Genomic DNA, 27,920 nt, shown 5'->3' on the forward strand with positions numbered 1-27,920 from the left:
AGGGAAGCTTTGGAATGACATACTCATCAAAATGTCGGTAAGTGCCATACATTGGATGACGTGGCTCAAGATTTTGTGTGACACTTTCAGTACAATATAGACATTGTCCTAGACCACTCCACCCTATCTCAGATGGAACGAAACCCAAGGAAAGTTTTAGGGAACTTTGGTTCAGATGGAACAAACAAGTTGCTCGGGACAGTCCTCCCATTGATAGAAAAGATGTTGCTGAGTCCTGCCAACGACAGGATCCAGTGGGCATTCCTGCTAAACGCTCAGCCTCAATACCGACCCCATGAACATTCCCAAACTCCATATAATCCACCCTAGTATTATTCTCCGAACAATATCCGGCCATCTGTCCAACCACTAGGTCACTCCTTAGGGCGAGCACCAGCATCCCAAAATTTTTGTGCGCCTTCACAGTATTTTCGAGCATCTAACAACCCTAGAAAACTGGGGCATGGAGGGAAACAAAGGCAAAGAAATAGTTTCACGCCAATCGGAGAATCCCATACAAGCCTATTTGAAAAGCTAAAATACTCTGGCCTGATTGAGCCACTCCTCGGCTATACTCCGGAGCCATATGCAAAAGGTTTTGATCCTACTGTACAGTGCATGTACCACTCTAATGTCCAAGGCCATAGCATTGAAGATTGTCGTGCTTTGAAAAAGGTAATAGAAAGAATGATTCAAGAAGGGATAATTGTGATCCAGGACAGTGACACCCAACATATCGCGCATAATCCTTTACCTGCACATGATGATGCACACTTTGTGGGGATGATGCGTGGTGACAGGGAGCATGAGAATTCTCTTGGGAACTTGCTGACTGAAGTTAATGATATTGAAATTGGTAATGGTCTTGGTAATATTGATGTGAAACTCAATGGCTAAGATGTCGATCTTGGCAATTGGAAAGACGTTCCTTTCTTGGCTAGCCATGGAGGATTCTTGGTGGTTTATTTTGTTGTCATTTCTGTTGTCCAGGTTATTTTCAGGGTTGTAATCCGGATATTGTCTTGTGGCTCAAACTCTTCTATCCTTTTACTTTGTCTAGTTTGTTTAGTCGTAGTAACTCGTTTAGTGTTATCTAGGTTTGTTCCAGGGTTGTAACCCAGTTTAGTTTGCTTGTTTCGTTGCTCAAACCCTTTCACCATCTGTCTAATGCAATTTTCTGTTTTTTGTTATTTCTAGTCTTTTTTTTGTTTAGTTCTCTTTTCCTTTTATAGTTCTTTTCATGCTAGCTCTAGTGACATGACATACACGCATAATTCTAGGCTTGGTCTTAAAAGTTAGTTTAGTCATGAAGCAATGAAGCAATTTTGAAGATGATAGGGACACTTGAGGGAAATAAGTACAGATTTGGATATTTTGAGATCATTTGAAGCCCGAACCATGTGAAACTAGGGTAGATAATTTGGGAAGTTAATAGGATGACTGGAATTCGTTAAAGGAGAGTGTATCCCGTACAATTTGAAGCAAACAACTCTGAGTTCAAGTGTATCTTAAGTTACAAGATAAAGTCAAGAAAGTTTTCTTCGAATTGATGGAGGATATCCATTGTGAAGAGGGAATCACCCAACGAGGGTTCTGTACTTGACAATGCACTAAAAAGAGTGGAAGGCATATCAGTGATACCAATGTCGATGCTGCAAAAGAAATGCTATGCATGATCTTCATTTTCATTTTCAAGTTGCATGTGTTGTACTTGGTGTTCTTAGAGATTGGGAGGCCCTCTTTCAGCTATCCAAACACTTTATATCATTTGGTACCCCTTTTGAGCCTGTACTGATTTCTTTGACCTCCCCTCTTTTGGAATCAAGTTAGAGTCACACGAAAAAATTGTCCCCATAGGTTTATTTTAGAAAGTTCATTCCAAAACAAAATTTCAAAAAAACAAAGAGAAAAAATAGACATAAAGAAAAAAAAAAGGGGAAAAAGAAAAAAAAAGAAAAAAAAAAAGAAGGAAAAAGAAAAAAAGAAAAGAAAAGGAAAATAGTAACAAAAAATAGTTTTGTGAACTACGTTTGACCTGATTCTTGTCACCACAAGATACGTAGGCAGCCTTACGGTTCGGTCATACCAAATAAACTATTTCATAATCCCACGAAGTCGAAAGTGGGGCAGTCTTTCTTAGTAACTCCATCAAAAGAAAAAGAAAAAAAATCAAATTCCCTTGTTTTAGAAATTGGGGCAAAGTTTTTAGAATGGATTCGAAAAGTTGTAAATAAATTAACTCCGTTGTCTTAGTTATTTTGAGCCTTTATGATATCCTTTCTTTCTAACCCTATCCAAAAAAGCTGCATTACAGTCCAAAAAGACCTCCCAGATAATCTTTGAGAGTGTTGAGTTTAGACATGACAATAGTATATGATGTTTTTCCAATGGTTAATGCCTTGTCATCTGCAAAATCAGAGGAAACAAGAAGAAAAGAACAAAATGAGAGAGTCTTATTGGTGAAAACCTTCACAGGCACCATAAGGCGATGGTGAGCTGAGAGAAAGAACAAAATGAGAGAGGCTTGATGGTGAAAACCCTTCGGGCACTACAAGTCGAATAAGGATCGTGAATCAAATTGGATAATCGGAGAATTGAAGCCCAGTTTCACGGTTTAGGGGTATAAACAAGAGTTGAACATCAGACTTGCTTGACAGATTAGGCCACTTTATCCAAAGTTGCATGTCATGGTCGTTAGAGTTGCTATCCACATCTGATAAGTTTCTACTTTATAGTTTTCTTGTTAGGAATCATCTCTTTTCAGTATCCTTTACTCTATTCCTTTTGTCTTATTTACTTCCTCTTTCTGAGTCTGTTTGGTCAGAACAAGTGAGAAATGACTTCAAACTTTGCCACCAGCTTTCCAATTGCACAAAACGGGATCTGGCTAGCACATCAAAGTGGCATAAGTTAGGAAAGAACAACATGCGCACTGAGTTGGTAACAATCAACGTGCTTTGGGATTCATGTGATAAGGTATTTGGGTTTGAACGGATCAAAGGTATTTTCAGTGATAAGGTTGACCGAGAAAGTGGTTAACCAACAACAAGCAAGGTCTTCCAAGTGTAAATCAAAGTTATCATGGCAAGTAAAGGAACAATAGACCTCAAGGCCAATTCCAGTGGCCTACGTCAGGAAAGAACAACAAGCGCACTGAGTTGGTAAAAATCAACGTGTTTTGGGATTCATGTGAAATACAAAGGTTCGGTAAATGTCAATTCATGAGCACAATGCAACAGATAGTGCCACGACCCAAATTCCACTAAGGGTCGTGATGGTGCCGGACACCGCTGTCAGGCAAGCCAACCAAAATACTTAATTAAATTCTCATTTTAATAATTTTGAAAACTATGATTTTCCTTCAATTCTACTAGTAAAAGATAATCCTTACAAGGTAAATAAAAGAATGTTTAAAAATAAATACAAGATACCCAATAATCATCCCAGAACCCGATGTCACAAGTGCATGAGCATTTACTAGGAATGAAATAAAATACAGTAACTGTCCGGAATACAAAATGGACATAAATGAAAAACACAGTAAAATACTCTGAAGGGGACTCTGCTGGCTGCGGGTCTCTGTATCAACCCTGTCGCTATGCCACTAAGCCACTAGCCACATATGAACTTGTGCAACAAAAATGCACAGCAAGTGTAGTATGAGTACGAAAACAACGTGTACCCAATGAGTATCCCGTATAACCTCGAAGAAGTAGAGACGAGAGGTCGACTTCGACACTTACTAGTGGTCCAATAATGTTATATCAATAATATATTAAATTGTGGATTTTTATAAACATGATTGTAATTCAATAGAATGAAGCAAGTAAACAATTCTTTCTTTTATAGGAAATTTTCAAATTCCTTTTCGTCATTTATACATTTATTCTCAAGCCAGGAAGGAACAACATCACTTTAATAAATTCCAAGGCAAGCAATACAAGCATGCGCAAATCATGCCGAGGACGTACGGCTCGATCCAACAATATTTAAATTGTGCATTGCCAGAGGGTCAAATGGCGCGAACCATAGATGCATCTATTTAATCTATTGAGGTGTTCGGACCGTTCCACAATAGATAAACACATCCAAACAATCAAATCAATAATTCATCAAGGAGCAAATATTCAGGAAAAGGCAAATTTCTCTTTTGAAAGTCAAGAAATTATATATAACCTTTTTTAGAAATTCATTTACACGTTCGATATGTTTTAAGCATTTTAAGTTTGTCAATAAGGTTGCAAGTATTACAAGAAAAACATGATTTTGGGCCCTAAATGTTACACCCTATGTTTTCGTATGTTAGAGTATCCGTAAGTCAATTGATGTAAGCTCAGAAATGAGATCAACTTTGAAAGTACGTAAAATAAGTTAATCCTTTTATAATGGAGGTTACAAATCTTTATGATCATGAATAACGAGTACCAAAAGGGTTGGGAAGCTTAGGCGCTAAATGAAGTAAAGAAAATAAGTTTTGTCGAATGTCGACAAGTTTGGAATGTTATAACCTATACTTTTGGGGTGATACAAGGGTGATTAACATGATGATGAGGTTATGTTATGAGTTATTTTATTCGTATGATAGTCGTGTGTTATGTTTTTAAGTCAAGCAAGTTGTGGAACAAAAATTGGAAAAGGTCATCACAAGTTACATTCAAAAATGAGTTGAAACTTAGGTTAAATGTAGCTGAGCTTTTCTCCCAACATACTTTGAATCAAGGGATTATCTACATATTAAATTTAATATCTATGAGTATAGTTTTCAATTCATTAAACCGTTTATCAATACGATCTCGGAGTATAGAGATATTTGCATTTTCGCGAGACCGCGCATCTAGTAGGTGACAAGTAGGTGCATCACCTACTTTCCAACAAGAGAGGCCTCAACTAAGTCGGTCAAGAGGGGACTTTTAAGGGATTATAAACTCAGTTATTACACCTATCTTTCAGACCAAGAAAACCTAATTGAACCCCTGCAACTCCTCCCCAAAAATCCTACACAAACCCTAGGGTATTCCGGGTGTTACAACGCGATTCAAGTGCTGAAAAGTCTGGACAGCTTGCTAATTTCTCTTTCTCCTTCTTGTATCCGTGTTGAGGAACTTATTTTTGATGTAAAAGGACCAGGTTTCGTGGGTTATACTCAGTACAAGGTAAGTTTATGCTTCTCCTTCAATTATCTATGCGTTTGCGAGTTGTAACTCGATCTTAAAGAATAGACCTAGCTAGTTTCGAAAGAATGGTATGTTGTTTGTTCTTGTGTAATGGTTGGGTGGTTGTAAACTTATTTTTAAGTTGAATTCATGGATTTTTTATTGGATAAGAGGTATAATGATGTACTTTTGGTTGTATTTCCCAATTTGAAAGAAAAGACAAGTCGAAACGTGTTTAAGTAAACTGAAAAATTATTTTTGAGTTGATGAACTTGTTGGAATATTTTTGGGTTGTTTCGTGTTGGTATTGGGTTGTCTATTTTACTACTATTTTTATGGAGTTGAGAGGAGGAAGGTTGTGGAGAAACACCACATAATGGCAAGGTTGTTTGTTGGTCGTTCGTCGTAATATTTTCGGGTTGGTTGACACTATTATGGTTGTCGTGTTGTGTATGAAGTGATCGGGGTATGTTGGGCTGTTTGTGATTGTTTTGACTAGTGTGAAGTCAAATATATAGGGGAGGTTCTGTCCGTTTTATTGTAAAATAGGTTGTGGTCGATACATAATAGTTACGACGCTTAAACGATAACGAGAGTGTCATTTATCTTATTGTAGACTAAGGAGATGTGAAATTGCATAGCTTGAGGTTGGGAAGAATATACAAGGTATTTTAAGGCACTTACTTCTTTCTTTTGGCATGATCTAAAGTGACATGAACATAAACGGTACGCTAATTCATAACGTATCTACTCCTAGAGACTAAGGTTGTCCATGTTGTTCTTTCCTTATAAAGTTGTTCTAAACAAGTGTGTATGATCCTTAAATCCCACTAAGGTTCATATTGATGGTAGGGATGTCCATAATGTTAATCGAAGGTGTAATGACCTTACATCACTCCGAAAGGGTTAGAACGTGATTCCATGAGTCGAGCATGCATTATATATATGTATCATTTTACTCTACCAAGCCGTGCTATAGTCAGCCGGGTATGACACCTATTGTGCAACCACTGATCAGTTGTGTTTACCGAGCTCCACGTGGCCGGGTACGATTCTACCGAGCCTTATGATGGCCGGGTATGTTTTTACCGAGTCCTCTTTGAGGCCGGGTATGATATGATGATGATGCCCACAAAGGCGAATGTTTTTAAAAAGTTCATGTATATATATGTATTATGCATTTCATGTCAGTAGTCCCCAGATGCACTCAGATATTACAGGTTGTATCTCCTCTATCTCTCTTTACATTACTGCTCTTGTTTATGCTTTCCTGCCTTACATACTCGGTACTTTATTCGTACTGACATCCCTTTTGCCTGGGGATGTTGCGTGTGATACCCGCAAGTTCCGATTGATAGGTTGACAGTCCTCCTATTAGGCTATCAGCTCAGCGAAGGTGTTGGTGCACTCCACTTGCTCCGGAGTTGCCTAGTTGGTCAGTATGCTTTGGATATGTATTGATTGGTATGGCGGGGCCCTTGTCCCGATCTTTATGATTTTATGTACTCTTAGAGGCTTGTAGACAGATGTCAGGTGTAGGGACACTTGTATGGCCTTGTCGGCCTATGTTTTGAGTTTACTAATGGTCATGTCGGTCTTATAGGCCCGTATGTCACATATATAAGTTTTTATATCATTTTGGGTCTTCATATGTTGAGTATTCCCTTATGTTTTATTCTTGTTATCTCATGGCTGGTTTTCTAGCTCATTTACTCATGATAGTATGATAAGAAAGATATGTTACGTTGGTACTCGGTTGAGTAAAGCACCGGATGCCCATCGCGGCCCTTTGATTCGGGTCGTGACAAAAGTGGTATCAGAGCAGTTTTGTCCTAGGGATTCTACAAGTCGTGTCTAGTAGAATCTTGTTTATGGGTGTGTAGTGCACCACACTTATAAGCAGGAGGCTACAGGGCATTTAGGACTGTCACTCTTTCTTCTTATTCTAGATCGTGTGGTAGAGCTCTGTTGTAAGAATTCAAACTCCTAAATTTGACTTTAATCATAATACAACGATACCTACATTTAAAAAGATGGTTGGTAAAAGATTGTATGTGGCTGTGAAAGAGTTGAGTTAGAGGAGCTCGATTTTGCATGATGCATATGATGGGTAAATATAAGGTCTTCAGTAGATCATGTGTGTACTAAGAAGTGTAAGCTTCTCGATAAGGAGCCTTAAGGCAAAGAATATCTATCCACCCCTAAAGGCAATGAAAGATTCAAAAGATAGATACAAGCTTCAACAAGTAAAAGGAGCAAGATGGGAAGGGTACAAGGCACCTAGTTAATAAAGATTATCGGTATTTTCATCTCCGACAGAAAAATATAAGCATTGTAAGTTACCCTCAACAGTAATAGAGGTATGTATAATTGACCATACCCATCTCAGTTATACCCTATTGGGGGCTAACATGTGTAGATTAAGAAAAGGACGAGATATCAGGATCCGGTTGGGGTTAGGATAACCCATAATGGTGAATTGAATGTTTGTGTTAGTTGACAATTTCTGAAGCACAATGCAAATGTGCTAATAAATCTCCTTGTGAGATACCCATATGGCGCACTCTAAAACAGTACAGCTAGATATGAGTATTATAAAGATAGCCACTGGAAGCCTTGAAGGGATAAATATTACCTTAGCATGGCTCGTGTCCCTAGGAGAGAGAATTTTAGGCATCCCGAAGAGCCAGTGAGATGAAGTAAGGGGAGCTAAAAGCAAAAGAATGTCTTGTTGATGTTTTCAGAATAAAGTGATAGACATAAATGTTAGTAGGAAAATAAGAATAGAGTTAATGAAAAATTATGAGTAAGATGTCCACATGGATGACAACGGTGGGAAAAAAATGATGATGAAAATAACAGAATTATAGAGTCCATAGTTAAGTGAAGGAAAAAGATGAGAGGTGACAGGCCTTGAAACAACAAAGGAGTATAGGCCATAAAGTCATATCTTCTTTTTGAGAAATAAGTTCGCAACTCTAACGTGATTACCAGCAGGAAAAGATATACCCCCAGAGTAGTAGAAGTCAGTATGGGCTGGTAAATAAGATAAACTAAACGTGAACTAGGGACTAAATGATATGATAATAGTCGGCATCATGAGAATTTCAGAGGTTGCGTTCCGGCGATAATAGAATGGATGACAAAAGAATGCCCTTTAATGGTCATTCAGGAAGTCGCTTCCCTAAAGCAAGCAATATGAGAAAAGTTAAGCTTAAGGGACTATGTGCGCCAGTTACACTAAGTGTCATCCTCACGAGCAAGGAATTTTATTATCCTTGGTACAAAAAGCATTACCACAAGGCGTGTAAGGGTAATCGATGATGTGAAAAGACGTCAAATATATAGAGGTAAAATATCTATAGGTAGATCGTCGTAGCTCCAGCTCTTAGTACTCCTCTAAAGGGGGGAATATGGAGTGATGTGGAAAAAAGTCAGAATTTAGTGGTTCTACTAATCATGGAGTGGTAGAAGAATAATGCGGTAATGTGAAAAAGGGATGAGATTGTACTTATTCAAAGCCTACAGATATGCTACGATATGAATGCATTATACAAACATGACGTCAAGGAAAGGAAGTAAGGGTTCCTGCCCGAAATGTCATTGATAGATCAGAGGCCAGTGCATGAGGTAAGTTAAAACAAATGAAATAACCCAAGAAAGATTACACGGAAAATTGATGTGAGGATAGGCCAACGAGTATTTGGGATTTGATTAAGGAAGAGCCCAGTTATGGCTAAACAGGAGGTTATAGACGAGTCAACAGATCATGCAAGATAAACGTAGTGAATCCTAATATAGTGAATTCAGTCTCGCAAATATGACGTCATAAACCTTGAGAAATGCTCAGATAGGAGTTGGGGTATTTAAAGGTATTGTATAAGTATTACGGGAATAATGGAGGGTGCCACTAAGGAGATAATCAAAATCTGATTTTACAAGTAATCCTACGAGCACAACGGCACGGAGGTATGTAAGTAAGGATGTTTGTAGGTGAGTAAGAATAACAAAAATTCCTTCGAGTATACAGTATAACAAGATCACAACTTTACAAGTTCCAAAAGGTCTCCTAAGTACTACCACGAAAGACTAGCCGAGGAAATAAGGAAGAAGGTTTCCACCTAAGCATAGTGACCTAAAAAGGGAATGATCTTTGATCTTGTAACAACAATCCCACTATAATATTACATGCACTCCATAAGAAAGTGGCACATATCATGGCTAATGAACAGAAAAAAAAAGGGAAAAAAACATCAAAGGTGATACTTGAGAGCATACGAGTTACAGGGAATTCCAGTGTTCGTGGGCACTATGATAAGCCAAGTATCCATGTAGCAAGTGGCAGAACGACCAGAAAAAGTAATTATTTACATTTAAAGACAGCTGAGAATGCGCAAAAGGGAATCTAAGGTGCTAGCAAGTTAAAGGAAGGTTCTGAGTAGAATAAATAAATATGTGTAGGTCGCAAGCGAAAGTATAGTAGAGTGAAAAGATTTTGGGTAGATGTGAGTAAGGGTGAGAAAAGGTGAGTTAGAAGCTGATAAGAATAGGTAAGACCTCGGTATTAAGCCCATCAAACAAGAGAGCTGATGGTTTATATATGTTATAAAAGGCTCAGTATAGCTTGAATAACATGGAGGAGTCTAAGACTAGGAGCATTTAGAAGAGATGGAATGCTCCTCTGGTCGTAATGTAAGGATGTAATAGTGGTAAATTATAAAAGGATGATATATAGGCCTTCATTTGAGTAATGATTCAAAGAGAAGAGATTTCATGGATGGAACGGGACCAGGATACCCCCATAAGACGAATCACATTGGGATGCTATGAAATACGGTTATTGAAGTATAGTATTGTCCCTAGGTGGATTAGGAAAACCACTTCAAATGTTCCCCGATGAGACGTGAGACTTGTGGCAATGTATTACGTAAGAGGTTTCAAGTTATCAGTGGTGGATTATAGATTAACATTAAGGTAAATCAATAATAGATGGATAAAGATTCCAAAGTATGAGAGGAGATTATGATGTCATTCTTTAGATGAACAGTAATAAGGATTATACATATAGGATAAGCGGTGAGAGAGTAACCTGGAGTTGGGTGGCAGACCTCGGTAATAGTAAACCGAAGTAAGAGTTATTGTATAATATGACCTACCTAGTTGTATTAAAGCTATAAGCATAGATAACTGAGTCTATGAAACAAGATATAGCAAAAGTCGTAAGTTTAACAAAGTACCGAGTGAAGAATTTCAATATACCCATAGATGCCCAGACGGACAACATATCAAGCTTTGTATATGTTTACAACGTGCTACCTAGAGATTGGATAAAAGCTGGAGAAAAAAAGAGTCTCATAGGCGCACATACAAGGAAAAAGTCGTACAGGCTGCATGACAAAAAGGAGCAATAGTTACGAGATTGGAAGGGGTCCGACCACAAGTCGTGGTATGAGAAGGAGGACTAAAGGGGGAATACCCTAGACTTTGAATTTATTCAAAGAATAGTTGCCTACATGGCTAGAAGAGTATTCAAGTGTTCAAAAGAGCTATGGGTTATGAAAATGATAAGTGGATCAGTCAACATTCGAGGACGAATGTTCCAAAGGGGAGAATGATGTTACACCCTACGTTTTCGTATGTTAGAGTATCCGTAAGTCAATTGATGTAAGCTCAGAAATGAGATCAGCTTTAAAAGTTCGTAAAGTAAGTTAATCCTTTTATAATGGAGGTTACAAAACTTTATGATCATGAATAACGAGTACCAAAAGGGTTGGAAAGCTTAGGCGCTAAATGAATTAAAGAAAATAAATTTTGTCGAATGTCGACAAGTTTGGAATGTTATAACCTATACTTCTGGGGTGATAAAAAGGTTATTAACATGATGATGAGGTTATGTTATGAGTTAGTTTAGTCGTATGATAGTCGTGTGTTATGTTTTTAAGTCAAGCAAGTTGTGGAACAAAAATTGGAAAAGGTCATCACAAGTTACATTCAAAAATGAGTTGAAACTTAGGTTAAATGTAGCTGAGCTTTTCTCCCAACATATTTTGAATCAAGGGATGATCTACATATGAAATTTAAGATCTATGAGTCTAGTTTTCAATTCATTAAACCGTTTATCAATACGATCACGGAGTATAGAGATATTTGTATTTTCGCGAGACCACGCATCTAGTAGGTGACAAGTAGGTGCATCACCTACTTGCCAACAAGAGAGGCCTCAACTACGTCGGTAAAGAGGGGACTTTTAAGGGATTATAAACTCAGTTATTACACCTATCTTTCAGACCAAGAAAACCTAATTGAGCCCCTGCAACTCCTCCCCAAAAATCTCACACAAACCCTAGAGTATTCCGGGTGTTACGACGCGATTCTAGTGCTGAAAAGTCCAGACAGCTTGCTAGTTTCTCTTTCTCCTTCTTGTAGCTGTGTTGAGGAACTTATTTTTGATGAAAAAGGACCAGGTTTCGTGGGTTATAATCAGTACAAGGTAAGTTTATGCTTCTCCTTCCATTATCTATGCGTTTGCGAGTTGTAACTCGATTGTAAAGAACAAACCTAGCTAGTTTCGAAAGAATGGTATATTGTTTGTTCTTGTGTAATGGTTGGGTGATTGTAAACTTATTTTTAAGTTGAATTCATGGCTGGTTTATTGGATAAGAGGTATAATGATGTACTTTTGGTTGTATTTCCCAATTTGAAAGAAAAGACAAGTTGAAATGTGTTTAAGTAAACTGAAAAATTATTTTTGAGTTAATGAACTTGTGAGAATATTTTTGGGTTGTTTCGTGTTGGTATTGGGTTGTCTATTTTATTACTATTTTTATGGAGTTGAAAGGAGGAAGGTTGTGGAGAAACACCACATAATGGCAAGGTTGTTTGTTGGTCGTTCATCGTAACATTTTCGGGTTGGTTGACACTATTATGGTTGTCGTGTTGTGTATGAAGTGATAAGGGTATGTTGGGCTGTTTGTGATTGTTTTGACTAGTGTGAAGTCATATATATAGGGGAGGTTCTGTCCGTTTCATTGTAAAATAGGTTGTGGTCGATACATAATAGTTACGACTCTTAAACGATAACGAGAGTGTCATTTCTCTTATTGTAGACTAAGGAGTCATGAAATTGCATAGCTTGAGGTTGGGAAGAATATACAAGGTATGTTAAGGCACTTACTTCTTTCTTTTGGCATGATCTAAAGTGACATGAACATAAACGGTACGCTAATTCATAACGTATCTACTCCTAGAGACTAAGGTTGTCCATGTTGTTCTTTTCTTATAAAGTTGTTCTAAACAAGTGTGTATGATCCTTAAATCCCACTAAGGTTCATATTGATGGTAGGGATGTCCATAATGTTAATCGAAGGTGCAATGACCTTACATCACTCCGAAAGGGTTAGAACGTGATTCCATGAGTCGAGCATGCATTATATATATGTATCTATTTTACTCTACCGAGTCGTGCTATAGTCGGACGGGTATGGAACCTATTGTTCAACCACTGATCAATTGGGTTTACCGAGCTCCACGTGGCCGGGTACGATTCTACCGAGCCTTATGATGGCCGGGTACGTTTTTACCGAGTCCTCTTTGAGGCCGGGTACGATATGATGATGATGACCACAGAGGCGAATGTTTTTAAAAAGTTCATGTATATATATGTATTATGCATTTCATGTCAGTAGTCCCCAGAGGCACTCAGATGTTACAGGTTGTATCTCCTCTATCTCTCTTTATATTACTGCTCTTGTTTATGCTTTCCTGCCTTACATACTCGGTACTTTATTCGTACTGACATCTCTTTTGCCTGGGGATGCTGCGTGTCATGCCCGCAGGTCCCGATTGATAGGTTGACAGTCCTCCTATTAGGCTATCAGCTCGACGAAGGTGTTGGTGCACTCCACTTGCTCCGGAGTTGCCTAGTTGGTCAGTATGCTTTGGATATGTATTGATTGGTATGGCGGGGCCCTGTCCCGATCTTTATGATTTTATGTACTCTTAGAGGCTTGTAGACAGATGTCAGGTGTAGGGACACTTGTATGGCCTTGTCGGCCTATGTTTTGAGTTTACTAATGGTCATGTTGGCCTTATAGGCCCGTATGTCACATATATAAGTTTGTATATCATTTTGGGTCTTCATATGTTGAGTATTCCCTTATGTCTTATTCTTGTTATCTCATGACCGGTTTTCTGGCTTATTTACTCATGATAGTATGATAAGAAAGATATGTTACGTTGGTACTCGGTTGAGTAAAGCACCGGGTGCCCGTCGCGGCCCTCTGATTCGGGTCGTGACACTAAACTACCCGGACTAAAGCATAATACTAGCTACGCGAGGACTCTCGTCACCTCGTGCATACGTAGCCCCCGCAAATAGGAGAACATAACCAATTAACAGACCTATGGGGACAATTCCCTCTTACAAGGTTAGAAAGGAGACTCATCTCGCTCCGAAGCCTATATTCCGATTCAAGAACGCGCTCAAACCTCCAATTCGGAGCCGAACGATCCAAAACTATTCAAATAGGGTAATAACTAGTCAATACATGCTCAAAAGTTTATATTCTAATTATTAAACCAATTTTCCGACCCTAAATGCAAGTTTCCTAAAATTCATCACGGGGCTCACGTGCCCGGATTCCGGAAATTTTTGAAGAAAATTGTCTCCTATAACCTAAGGATAAAGAATATATGATTTTTACTCCATTCCCTAACAAATTTCGTGGTTAAATCTTGTTTTTACCAAATTCTAGGTTTTTCATCTAAAACTCTTGATTTTCCCTAATTTTCACATGTTAATCTACCCATAATCTATGTATTTAACTTATGATGTGCAGAAATTACTTACCTCTTTGATGATGATGGAACCCCTCCTCAAGTTCCCTCAAAAATCGCCTAAGACCAAGTGGGAAATGAGGGAAATGCGCTAAGTCTCGGAATAAAAAGCCATAGCACCAGACGCAGAAGTCGCATTTGCGACTCCCGGCTCGCAATTGCGATGGTCGCATTTGCGACAAAGGCATCACAAATGCGAAGCCCAGCTTTCCCCTGACATGGTCGCATTTGCGACAAAATTCTTCACAAATACGAAGAAGACAACATCGCAAAAGTGATGGCCCCCTCGCAAATGTGATCCCCCTCAGCACCCCCCATGTTCACAAATGCGAGCTCTCTCTGGCAAATGCGATGTCGCATTTGCGACCAAAACACCGCAAATGTGGTCATACCAATACCAGTAGCATCAAACCTTCTCCAAATTCTATTTTTGATCCGTTAACCATCCGAAATCCACCCGAGGCCCTCGGGACCCCAACCAATCATACCGACCAGTCCCAAAACACATTACAGACTTTCTCGAGGCCTCAAACCATATCAAACAACACTAAAACCATGAATCGCACTCCAATTCAAGCTTAATGAACTCTAAAATTTCAAACTTCTACTTTCGGTGTTTAAACCTATCAAATCACCCTCGATTGACCTCAAATTTCGCACACAAGTCATATTTTCCATTACGGACCTACTCCAACTTTTGGAATCGGATTCCGACCCTGATATCAAAAAGTCAACTCTTGGTTAAACTTCCCAAAACCTTCAAATTTCTATCTTTAGCCAAATGACTCCAAAATGACATACGAACCTCCGAATTCACTTCCGATAACGCTCCCAACTCCAGAATCACTATACAGAGCTACACCCAAACTCGGAATCCTAAACGGACATCGATAATACTGAAATGCACTTCAACCCAAACTTATGAAATTTCTTCCAAAATGCTAACTTCCACAATTAGTGCTGAAACGTTCCGGGGTCTTCCAAAACCCAGTCTGGACATATGCCTAATTCCGAAATCATCATACGAACCTTCTAGAACCTTTGAATTCCGATTCTGAGATCGTTTATTCAAAAATACAGCCTTAGTCAATTCTTTCAACTTAAAGCTTCTGAAACGAGAATTCTCTTTCCAAATCAATTCCGAACTTCCCGAAATTCAATTCCGATCATGCGCACAAGTCATAATACCTGAAGTGAAGCTGCTCATAGCCCCAAACTGCTGAACGATGCGCTAGAGCTCAAAACGACCGATCGGGTCATTACAGATAGAGGGTTTGGGTTTGAACGAATTAGAGGTATCTTCTATGATAAGGGTAACAGGGAAAATGGTTAGTCAATAAACAAAGCAAGGTCTTTCGAGTTGAAATCAAAGTTATCATGGTAAGTGAAGGAGCAATCGTCCTCAAAGTCAAGGCCACAAACCAACCACCATGTTTAAACTCATAAGTTTTCTTTGTTTGAAACAAGGGAGAAGACTATGTCCAAATCAAATTTTGGAAGCTTGAATTTTTCAAGTGTCGTGCCCAAATTATGTCAACACAAAGGCAGTTTGAGAAGGGAAAAGAATTTTTTTCGATCTGCAGGAACCCTCCATGAGGAAAGCATGGTTCAGGGGCAATGTTCGTTCTGCAGAGATCCTCCAGGAAGGGAGCATGGCTCAGGTAAGTTCATTCTTGGCTGTTCAGGATCCTCCTGGATAATGGGATTTAATTTAAAGTTTTCAGGACCCTCCTGGATAATGGGATGTAGTTTTAAGTTGTCAGGACCCTCTTGGATAATGAGATTTAATTATTAAGTTTTTTAGGACCCTCATAAATAATGAGATTTAGTATAAGTTTTACCTTTAGGAAATAGAATTTAGCTTTCAAGTTTACACTCTTAAGATGAGATTTAATTTGAAATTTTCAGGGTCCTCCTAGATAATGGGATTTAGCTTTTAAATTCTTGGAGCTCTTTTAGGCAACATGATCCGATTAACACTCACATATGTGCCCAGATACCAAACTGGGACAGAAAAGTTTCTTTTGTTTTGTCTGTTTTGTTGTAATGTCAGGCGCCACCTAGAGAACAAGGGAATACAGTTCAAGTTTTGGCAATCAGGCACCCACCTGGAGAACAAGGGAATACAACTTAAGTTTCGGCAATCAGGCGCCCACCTGAAGAACAAGGGATTACAATTTAAGTTTTGGTAATCAGGCGCCCATCTGGAGAATAAGGGAATGCAATTCAAGAGTGGCAATCAGACGCCCACCTAGAGAACAAGGGAATACAATTCAAGATTTTGGCAATCAGACGCCCACCTGGAGAACAAGGGAATACAGTTTAAGTTTTCAGCAATCAGGCGCTCACCTAGAGAATAAGGGAATGCAATTCAAGTTTGAAAATCAGGTGCCCAACTAGAGAACAAGGGATTACAATTCAAGTTTTGGTAATCTGGCGCCCACCTGGAAAACAAGGGAATACAGTTCAAGATTTTGGTAATCAGGTGTCCACCTGGAGAACAAGGGAATATAGTTCAAGTTTTGGCAATCAGGCGCCCACCTGGAAAACAAAGGAATACAGTTCAAGTTTTGGCAATCAGGCGCCCACCTGGAAAATAAGGGAATATAGTGCAAGTTTTTGGCAATCAGGCGCCCACCTGGAGAACAAGGGAATACAGTTCGATTTTTTGGCAATTAGGTGCCCACTTGGAGAACAGGGGAATATAGTTCAAGTTTTTGGCAATCAGGCGCCCACCTGGAGAACAAGGGAATACAGTTCGAGTTTTGGCAATCAGGTGCCTACCTAGAGAACAAGGGAATACAGTTCAAGTTTCGGCAATCAAGCTCCCACATGGAGAACAAGGGAATACAGTTCAAGTTTTTGGCAATCAGGCACCCACCTGGAGAACAAGGGAATACTGTTCAATTTTTTGGCAATTAGGCGTCCACATGGAGAACAAGGGAATACAGTTCAAATTTTGGCAATCAGGCGCCCACCTGGAGAGCAATGGAATATAATTAAAGTTTTGGCAATCGGGCACCCACCTAGAGAACAAGGGAATACATTTAAAGTTTTGGCAATCAGGCGCCCACTTGGAGAACAAGGAAATATAGTTCAAGTTTTGGCAATCAGGCGCCCACCTGGAGAACAAAGGAATACAGTTCAAGTTTTGGCAGTCTCAATCCATAATATAAAAAAAGGGGGGAAAAAGAAAAAAAAAAGAAGTGAATCCAAAATACAGAAGTAGAGAAAGATGTGAACTGCTCAAGACGTGGTTGAAGTCACAAGCACTACATGTCCGGTCTTAATCCGAAAATCTGAAGAAGAACGAGCTAGCACCTACAGCTAACAAGCGCCAAGGTTCAAATCTAAAGTCTGCATGAAGAACCATTCAAGACTCAAGATCAAGCGTCAGAAGACTTATAGATAGGAATCTTGTAACTCGTAGTTGACAGACTTAGCTAGTCTTTTTTATTTTTTGATTTTTGATGTAATAACCGGACCGCAGACCAGAACCTCGACGGAAGGACACCTCGACCGTCTCTCCACCTCAGTATACTCCATCACTGTTTCTACTTCTGAACTACACATGGCCTGATTCCTTTATAGCCAAGGATATGTAGGCAGCTCAAATACCAGGGCTCGGTCACATTCTCCTTTCTCTTAGTTTTTGGTCTCCCTGAATAAGGGTCAGGTCAAAAAACCTGTCTAGTCATTCTTTGTCTGAAAATACTTTGTATTTCCAGTCAAAGAGGGGAAGCTGTAGACATGTAATTTTTTACCCTCCCCAAGATTTTACATATTTTAGCATTTAAATACTTAGTTTAGGTCTAATATAGTTATTTCAATTAATTTTGACTCTTTTGCTCTATTTCGTCACAAAAATAAAAATTACAAAAAATACTTTAGTTTATGTATCTTTCATAGATTTAAATAAAAAATATATACAAAAATAGTACCTTATTTTTATTTTTATATAATCTTAAAAATATAAAAATAGTTTCATGTTTTAATATAGTTTAGTTTAATTAATTAGGATTAGTTTTGCTTTGTGTAGTATTTTTATCGTATATTAAAGGGAGTTAATTAAGGTGTTGGACCACAATTTCAAGAGTCTTAGAGCCCAATTTTAGGACCCAATTTGGACTTGGCCCAAACAAGACAGGCCCAATACCCATTAAACCCAATACCCTAAAAAAACCTACTTCTTCACCTTTAATACACACTGTAAGAAGGAACCTAATAGACCCCTAGACTAGACCTAACGCCTAAGATCACGCCACCAGAAATCAGCCGTATTTTTTACAATCTGGGACTACACACCCCTTCAGCATGCTAACCCTAGAGAGGACACACACCTAAACTTCATCTTCCTCTCAAAAACATGGACCAAAAAGCCCTAGGAACACCTTCTTGTCGCCGACCTCACACCAGCGCTCAACATACATACCCTAAGCAGCCCCACCCCTATCTCCGCCAGCTGCTCACAGTCGCCAACACCTCACCCACCTCCATCGCCCAGCCACACAGAACACCCCTCACCTCACCGCCATCCCACACCTTTCAAGAAACCAACCAGTGGCCTCTCTCCACTAGCTGCTAGAGCAGCAGTATCCCAAGCCACCAGACCTCACGACTCAACCCAGCTCGCCGAAATTCCTCCATAGCCACCAAGATCCCTCCTCTCAAAAATGAAAAGTAGCGACCATCAACAGGCGTCCTTCAAAACCAGTCATAAAACAGGCCTTGTCAAGTTTGTTTGCGGTAGTATTCTGTCCGATCAAGTCGAGTTCATCACCATCATTTAAGTTTCGGTCTTGGTTCGATATCCCCGTACATCTAGTTCAAGTTTTCTGGCCGTTTGTTTTAGTCGTCGTTTCAAATATCTCACCTATAATAGATTTTCTTCATGTTTAAGATAAAGAAGGTTGCTGTTAAAAATATTTTGGACCTCTCATTATGCAAGTCATTTTGTTCCCATTGTCGCTTTCTCTCTCTACAATTTCAAAGTTGTCGGATTCTATTTTCTAAATCATGGGGGTCCGTTTGAGTTCGCGGTTTCGGGCTTGAGTGGTTGCTATTTTCTCGATTGAGTTTAATTTGGATTTAAAACCTTATATCTGTTTGGCTGCTCAAATATTCAAAGAAATCTACTCATTGAGGCCTCTCTCTAACTCTGTTTGCATTTCAATTCCCCTATTTGTTTTTCTCGATGTTATGTGAGATCGTTGCTCGATTGCCTATTACTTTTAGTTTTTGTGATTGAAATTGGCTCTGTTTCATGAATAAGGTGGGGAACATAATTCTCAGATTTCATAAAATAGCATTTGTGCTCAAGAAGTGTTAAATTTTGTTCTTTCTTGTATAATTTATTCAATTTGTATGGATGCAGAAGATAAAAATGTTCCATTAAGTGGGATGTGATTCTAATTGGGTGTAACGCGTTTGAATACATTAGAATGCTTTAGGCCCGATCTTAACTAATTATACCACCGTGGTTGTGTACACGTTTGCGTGACATAATTACGATCTTAAAAACAAAATCAGAGTATGCGTTCGCACAACTTTGACTAAACTTTCTTAATAATAATAAAGCATCATTAATTGTGGACACGTACGTGTGACTTGATTTTTGATGCGCCAAATGAAATGAGTACACGTACGCGTGACTCGTTTCAAGATAATTACTTAATTATGAATAAATCAAGCAATTAAAAGCGGTTAAGGGGTGGATGCACATTTGTTCTAAAATAAGTAATTAAATAATTTGATTAAGCCAAGTATGATCAAAGCGAAGGTGCTAAAACCACGGAACTCGGGAATGCCTAACAACTTCTCCCGGGTTAACAAAATTCCTTACCCGGATTTTTGTGTTCGTAGACCGTAAATAGAGTCAAACTTCCTCGATTCGGGATTTTAAACCGGTGACTTGGGATACCAATAAACTATCCCAAGTGGCGACTCTGATTTAATAAAAATAATCCTGTTTCGATTGTCACTTAAATTGGAAAAAACTCCCTTATATACCTATTCGGGGTAGAAAAATGAGGTGTGACACCCCCACTGTTTTGACTTGATATCTGTACTCAGTTATGCTATAGTTTATTATTTTTATAACTCAGCCGTATTTACTCTGTTTTGATATTTCAAATGATATTTTGGGCTGAGCATCATGTTTTACTATTGCCCGAGTGGCTTGAGAGATTTCTGACTGAGTGAGGCCGAGGGCCTGTGTTGTGAGGATATTATGGGATCGGGCTTCGCGATGCAGCATGTTGTTACTGATTCATGATATTGTGAGGCCAAGGTCCAGATCGATTTATGTTACGATGTGGCTTGTTGTTATGAGGCGGAGGGCCTAATTTATTATGCCACGAGATGGCTTGTTATAGCGCTTGGGCTGTAGGAGCCCCTCCAGAGTCTGAACGCTCCCAGTGAGCGCGGGTACCCAGTGTGAGTGATGTGATGTAGCCCGAGGGGTTGTTGTTGTTTCATGTTGTTGCCCGGGGGGCTATTCTTGATCCATGTTTTGCCCAAGGGGCTGTTCTTGATTCATGTTATGCCCGAGGGGCTGATTACGGGTGATTGTGAGGTAGCTCGAGGGGCTGGTTCTATTGATATTATGCCCAAGGGAAAGTTTATGATACATATTTTTTCCGAGGGGCTGTTTACGCTTCTATCCTTTTTCTCACTCTTTTCATCACTCGTTTGAAACTATTGAAAGATGTTTTCATCACTCGTTTGAAACTATTGAAAGATATTTTCATCACTCGTTTGAAACTATTGAAAGATGTTTTAAAAGAAAAGGTTTTACTGAAACTGAGTTGTTTTACGAGAAATATGGTTTCTGTACTGTTTTGAGCAATGTACTATATATGTTGTAGTGTTATGATGTGAAATTATGTGTTTTCTTACTACTCAGATTTCATTTACTTTTATTACTTACTGAGTTGGCGTACTCCCATTACTCCTTGCACATTGTGTGCAGATTTAGTTATTCTTGAACCCGGTAGCGGGTGTTGATTGCTCAGAACATCAGAATTAGCAAGGTAGTTGCCCAACGTTGGCAGCCCTGCTCTTCTCCCCCTTGTATTCCTTAGATTGTTTTTAGTATATTTTTAGATTCTTCATTATATTTAGATCTTAGTAGATGCTTGTGACTTGTGACACCCCGATGTCGGGCTTGTGTTATGTTTCCGCACTGGTTATTTAGACCTTTATTATGGAAATTTCTTGTTAAATCAAATGGCTTAAAATGACTTTTATAGAAAAATGGTCTATTTGGGAATTATGTCGGTTGGCCTAGTTTTAGGATAGGCGCCATCACGATCGGGTCAGTTTTAGGGTCGTGACAAGTTTGTATAAGAGCCTAGGTTACATAGGTCAAGAGTCATGAGCAGGTTTAGCAGAGTCTCGCGGATCGGTACAGAGACATCTGTACTTATCCTCGGGAGGCTGTAGAACTTTTAGGAAATCCCGCATTCTTGAATTCTTATCGTGCGTCCTTGATTCAGCTTGAAATGTAACTCTTGAAATTCCTTCCATGCGTTCGTATGCGCGCATGAGTGCTCGGTATCGGCTGTGCATCGATGGTTTGTGGTTCCCTGATCGAGGGGCGAGATGTGATTTCTGTGTGTTGATGTTGGGCCAGTCTAGAGAACTTGAGGCCGGGTTTTTCCTGTAGCTTGAGCAGTGAGGTTTTGATTGTGTGAGCACGTACTTTTGAATTTATATGTTCGGTAGTGTCCCTATTAGTGGACGTGATGGCTGGATGACTATGTGATGAGTATGATGTGACTGCGAGATGTATTCATATGATTTGAATGTGACGAGAAGGTCTGCTTGAGGGTAGAAAGAACTATTTCGTGTTTGATTTCCATCATGACTTAATGTATAGCCCCAAGTTATGGGTGTGCTGAAGAATCCTTTCATGTTGTTTAGTTGGGGAGTGAAATAGATTTTATGTCATGATATGAGTCTAGACTCAGGAAGATTGAGTGACTACGTGATGGTTATGACAGTGGAAGGGTATAAAGAGATGTTAGTTTGAGGCGACGTAGGTGGGTTATCTCCCGCGGAGTGTTTTGAAGTTTGTGTGATCTATATGATGTTTGTTGGAAGACCTCTTTTACCAGTGAAATATGTGTGTTGCAATTTGAATTTGGATCGCTTTAAATAGTGGGCTTGACTGTTATGAGGGTGAATGCGAGATTTGCAGAAGATTTGGAGTACTAGATGGCTTGAGTTGCACAAGCTTATGAAGGATTGAGTTTAATCTCACTATGGTATTATGGCGGTATTAGAGTATAGGCATTGTGAGTTATTGTGTGTTTTGATCTATGGCTTTGAGCCAAGTGGAAGAGTATGCTATTGATCTGCTGATTGCAAAGTTATGTGCTATGTTGGCCCCATTTTGAGGCGTACCGGTAAATCAGTTATGGCTTTCAGAGTTTGAGATCGAGGATGGCTCGAGTAAAGGAAATTTCAATAAAGTTTATGTTATGCTTTATGGGTGTATGAGAATCACAGAATGACTTGAGTTTTTATTGGTAAATGATACGATGCATAGAACAGGGAGTTATTTGGTTGCATTAAGGTGGGGTTACTTCCATAAGTGTTGCTGTTCTAATGGGGCATGGGTCGTTCGGTCCGTTTGGTTAGTCTAATTGAGGTTTGAGCAGAGTGGATGACTCTCGAGAATGGTTCTAATGGTTCAAGAATTTACAGGTAATAATTGGGATTTCAGGTGTGTATTTGGCTAGAAATTGAGGTTTACATTGGAGGATGACAAGACTTGTGGCATTTTTGTATCATTATGGATTCTACATACCAGTATCATGAAGGCAAATGTAATAACCTTAGATTCGCAGAAGGTCTCTTCAGAGCGGGTATGTCAGCTGTGGTACTTTTGGGGGTGCTTCAGAAGGATACAATGGTTTATGGGCCTTAGGGCGATGTGATTTTATGCTTGGGTCTCGCATGGTGAGTTTGGGTTGAGGATTGTGGTATCTTGGTAAGGAGAAGTATCAATTTGAAGGTAATTTAGAAGGAGCTTGGGATAAATAGGATGGCTTGGTAGTAGGTCGGACCGGAATGGTGAGGGATATGATTAGTTCTTTGGGTTCTTACGAGGTAATGAGTTTCTACAGGTATTTCGTGAAAATGCTCTTGGGATTTTGATGATCTTCATAGCTTGGTCGAGTTAAAAAGATTTAGACCTGATGGTTTGATCGGGCGCAAATGGAATTCGGAGAGTCCTTGATGGTTTCTACCACGGTTGGAGATATACCTTTTCTACGAGCGTGAGGAGCATGGGATGTATAGTGATTTTCTTTTAGATGGGATAAATGGAAAGTTCTTGGCTAGTTGAGTACGTAGTTGCTTATGGCTCGGAATGGATATAAAGTTCTCATATTTATCCTAGGATGGTATGGCATATGTGGTATGTTGTGTAAGATTCAGATTTGTATGTGTAAGGTCACGGTTCAATTTTGAAAGGAAGGTCACAAATTCTTAGGCAGCATGGATAGTTTTAGATGATTAGATAAATGAGATCACTGATTGGTGTGGCTTGATAAGGGTATATATTTCAAAAGGGGTGGATGTGTTTGAGTTATGGATACTTCATTAGTATTATGGCACTCTCTTGTTTGATCGACTACTAATGTTCGAGTTTGCTTGGCGGCACAGAAGAATTACAGGAGTACCCTTCGTGGGATGATTGGGTATTAGAGGTGTGTTATATATTCGGACGGTGGAGTTGGGATCAGATATGGTGATTCGTGTGTAATATGGACTTGGAGATTGGAAGTTCACATAAACAGGTTATGTTGTGGTTGTGGGTCGCGTGTATCGGCCTTGTGTGGTGACTATCGGAGTTTGGAGACCCAAGTGGATCCTTTGTCTCTTAGTATGTTAGATTTTGATATGATGTTTGTTATGGACTGGTTGTCTCTATGTCGTGGTATTTTGGACTGTCGCGCTAAGACGGCGACGTTGGCTATGCCAGGGATGCCACGGATTTGAGTGGCGAGATTCAACAGATTATGTTCCCAGTAAGGTGATTTCATTTTTGAAGACCCGGTGGATGGTTGGGAAGGGTTGTATTTCTTATTTGGCCTTCGTGAGGGATGTCTGTGTAGAGGCTCCTATCAATGATTCAGTTCCGATGGTGAGGAACTTTTCGGATGTGTTTCCTACTGCCGGGCATGTCGCCAGACAAGGTTATTGATTTCGGTATTGATTTGGTGTCGGGCACCGTATCGTATGGCACTGGCGGAGTTAAAGGAGTTGAAGGAGAAACCTCAGGAACTCTCTAATAAGGGGTTCATTGGTAGGCCTATATGGATGTGTGTTCTGCATCAAGTCGGTTTTGTTGACTTTGAGTTGCTATTGCCAAGGGACGTGTTGATTCGATTGTGATTGGGCTTATTATTGTTCTGGATTGATCTATGGGTTGCCTTTCCGTGTTGCGAGGCGTTATAATTTGTGGATTATAGGCACATGTGGTGCGGTTTTATTGGGGTCTCATAATGGAATTTGAGCGGGAAGAGTATTGGGTATTGCTCGGTGGATGGCGTATTGGCTATGTCGTTTCGGGTTTATGTGGTATCATGTCAGTTGCTTCTCTCTGGTTATGATGATTTGCTTTTGGTACTAGACATCAAATGGCGCGAGATGGTTGATTTTGAGCATAGTGACTTGAGGTGCTTCATGTGGACTAGTGTTTGGATAGGGTCGCGCATTGTAGCGAAGTTATGTGGAGGTATGATCCTTTGGGTTAGATTCGTGCGTTCTGGTCCTATGGTGTATGGAGAATTCCTAGTATCATGTTGTGGTAGTACTAGTGAGCTTGTGGTACAACTCTCTCATTTGAGTCACTTTCCATGATTTGAGTATATTTGGATTATTGCTTATTGGTGCACGGGTTGCACGGGTTATGGCTTGAGATTGTATCAATGCGTCATGTCACTAGAGTAGCCGTATTGAATGAGATGAGGTCGTCGGGATCTAGAATGAATACTATCGGGTTCGATTTCTACATGTTGGAAGGATAATATCCATGTTCATCTAAGACATTTACTATGGTTTGTGCCAAAGGAGAGGGAGCTTCATGAATGGTTGATCTGAAGAATGGGTATGATTTCTGCGTATTTCTTTCATCATTGAAAGTATACAAAAGTGTCAGAATGAGGCTTTGTTTGATAAGAGGTTTATTACCGGTATTGGGTTGTTTGAGCAGTCGTTGTGATTAGAAGTTATTATTATGAGTGGTTGAGTTGTGGGGTATACCATGTGATTTTCCATCTTGAATTGTGGATATGGCTTGATACGGTGTGTTCGGACTTATTCAGTGTGTAAATATGAGATTCTGATCTTATAGATAATTTTGAAAGTGAAAATTTGTTTCTAAGGTTTATGAGCTAGGTTGGATTGTGAAATTTCAGTTACATTGTGTTACCGGACCTATATAAGATAGGGTGACGTGGGATCACCCCCGGTTATATGCATGGTAAGGTTATACAGTGATTTGATGGTTTTCGGAACAACTCTGGGCACGTTTGAGGACGAACGTATGTTTAAGTGGGGGAGGATGTAACGACCCGACCGGTCGTTTTGAGCATTTGCACTTCGCTCGCCAGTTTTTGGGCATGACTAGCCCCGTGTGATGTATTATGACTAATGAAAATTGTCGGTTTTGGTTTTCAGGATAATCAGAATAGATTTGGGAGAACAATTCTTAGTTTGAAGCTTTAAATTTGAAGGGTTGACCAAGTTTTGACTTTTTAGTATTCGATCTCGGATTTGGATTTTTATGATTTGGTTAGCTCTGTTAGGTTATTTTGAACTTGGGAGCACGTCCGAAATGTATTTTGGAGGTCCATGGTAGATTTAGGCTTGAATTGGCGAAATTAGAATTTTGGCATTTTTCGGTCGGCAATGAAAATTTTGATATCAGGGTTGGAATGGAATTCCAGAAATTGGAGTAGGTCTGTTGTGTCATTTCTGACGTGTGTACAAAACAACAGGTCATTCAGACGAGGTTTGATAGACTTTTTGATCGAATTCGGAATTTCGGAAGTTTTGGAATTCTTAGGCTTGAATCCGAGGGTGATTCGATGTTTTGATGTTGTTTTGAGTGTTTCGAAGGTTGGAACAAGTTTGAGTGATGTTATGGGATACGTTGGAATGTTTGGTTGAGGTCCCGAGGGCATCGGGTGAGTTTCGGGTGGTTAACGGACCCATTCTTGGTTTTGAGAGTTGCAGATTTTGTTAGTTTCTGCTGTAGAGATTTTGTTCATCGCGTTCGCGGAGGGTGTATCGCGTTCGCGGAGGGTGTCTTCTGTGGTGGTGATTTTTTTCTACGCGTTCGTGAAGGAGAGGACGCGAACGCAAAGGTTAAGGCAGCATGTGCATCGCGGACGCGTGATTGGGGTCGCGTTCGCGAAGAGGAGTGAGGTTGTTGGGGACCCCAGGTCCTTAGTCTATGCGTTCCCGAGGTTAGGGCAGTGTTCGCGAAAGCCTGGGTTGGAGAAGCATCGCGTTCGCGTGGCAGTGTTTACGCTCGTGAAGATTAAAGTAGAGAGGCAATATAATTTGGTCTACGCGAAGGCAGAGGGCGGTCGCGTTCGCGAAGAAGGAAATTTCGCCTGGGCAGAATGTTTAAATAGCGGCTTTCGCGATTTTGGTCTATTTCCACCATTTTTGAGCGATTTTGGAGCTTTTTGAGAATGATTGAAGAGGGAATCGAAGGGAAACACTTGGAGGAAGATTTTTGAACTCAATACTAGATTCTATGGTGATTTTTACCTAGTTAGACATGAAATTTATGGGATTTAAGGCCTAAAATTGGGAAATTAGGGCTTGAAATTGGAGACTTTGATTTAGGGATTTGAGGGGTCTTTTATGGTCGAATTTTGATGTATTTGATATGTATGAACTCGTGAGAGTGTAAGGATTCTAGTTTTGTGAATTTTATCGGAATTCGAGACGCGGGCTTGGGGGTTGGGTTTGGCCAATTTCGGGATTTTTGATGTAAATTGGTTATTTTTGAGTGGGCTTTGTTCCCTTAGCTTGTTTTGATGGTATGGTACTGTTTTTTGGCTAGATTTAGAGCATTCGGAGGCCGAGTCGAGAGGCAAAGGCATAGCGGGCTATAGTTTGGATCGGATTGAGGTAAGTAATGATTGTAAATGTTGTCCTGAGGGTATAAAACCCCGAATTTCACATCGTTGTGCTACTTTGAGGTGACGCACACGCTGGATGACGAGCGTGGGGTCGTGCACCATTGGGGATTATGATTTGGTCCGTCCCGTACGACTGTTGAGTCGCGTATTTGATTGAAAACTGTTTGATATCATTGTGTTTTGGAAAGTATTACTATGTTTAGGGTTGAATGCCACATTTGGGCCGCGTGCTAACTATTTTGGACCCTTAGGGGCTTTTTACTACTATTCCCTCAGTGTTTTGACTTGATATTTGTACTCAGTCATGTTGTACTTTACTTTTTTCATAACTTAGCCGTATTTACTCCGTTTTGATATTTTAAATGATATTTTGGGCGGAGCATCATGTTTTACTCTTGCCCGAGTGGCTTGAGAGATTTCTGACATAGAGAGGCCGAGGGCCTATGTTGTGAGGATATTATGGGATCGGGTTGCGCACCGCAGCATGTTGTTACTGATTCATGATATTGTGAGGCCTAGGGCCTGATTGATTTATTCCACGAGGTGGCTTGTTGTTATGAGGTCGAGGGCCTGATTTATTATGCCACGAGATGGCTTGTTATAACACCTGGGTTGTAGGAGCCCCTCCGGAGTCTTAACACCCCCACTGAGCGCAGGTACCCAGTGTGAGTGATGTGATATAGTCCGAGGGGCTGTTGTTGTTTCATGTTGTTGCCCGAGGGGCTGTTCTTGATCCATATTTTGCCTGAGTGGCTGTTCTTGA

The sequence above is a fragment of the Nicotiana sylvestris genome, chromosome 4 (genome assembly GCF_000393655.2).
Source record: "Nicotiana sylvestris chromosome 4, ASM39365v2, whole genome shotgun sequence".
Lineage (NCBI taxonomy): Eukaryota > Viridiplantae > Streptophyta > Magnoliopsida > Solanales > Solanaceae > Nicotiana > Nicotiana sylvestris.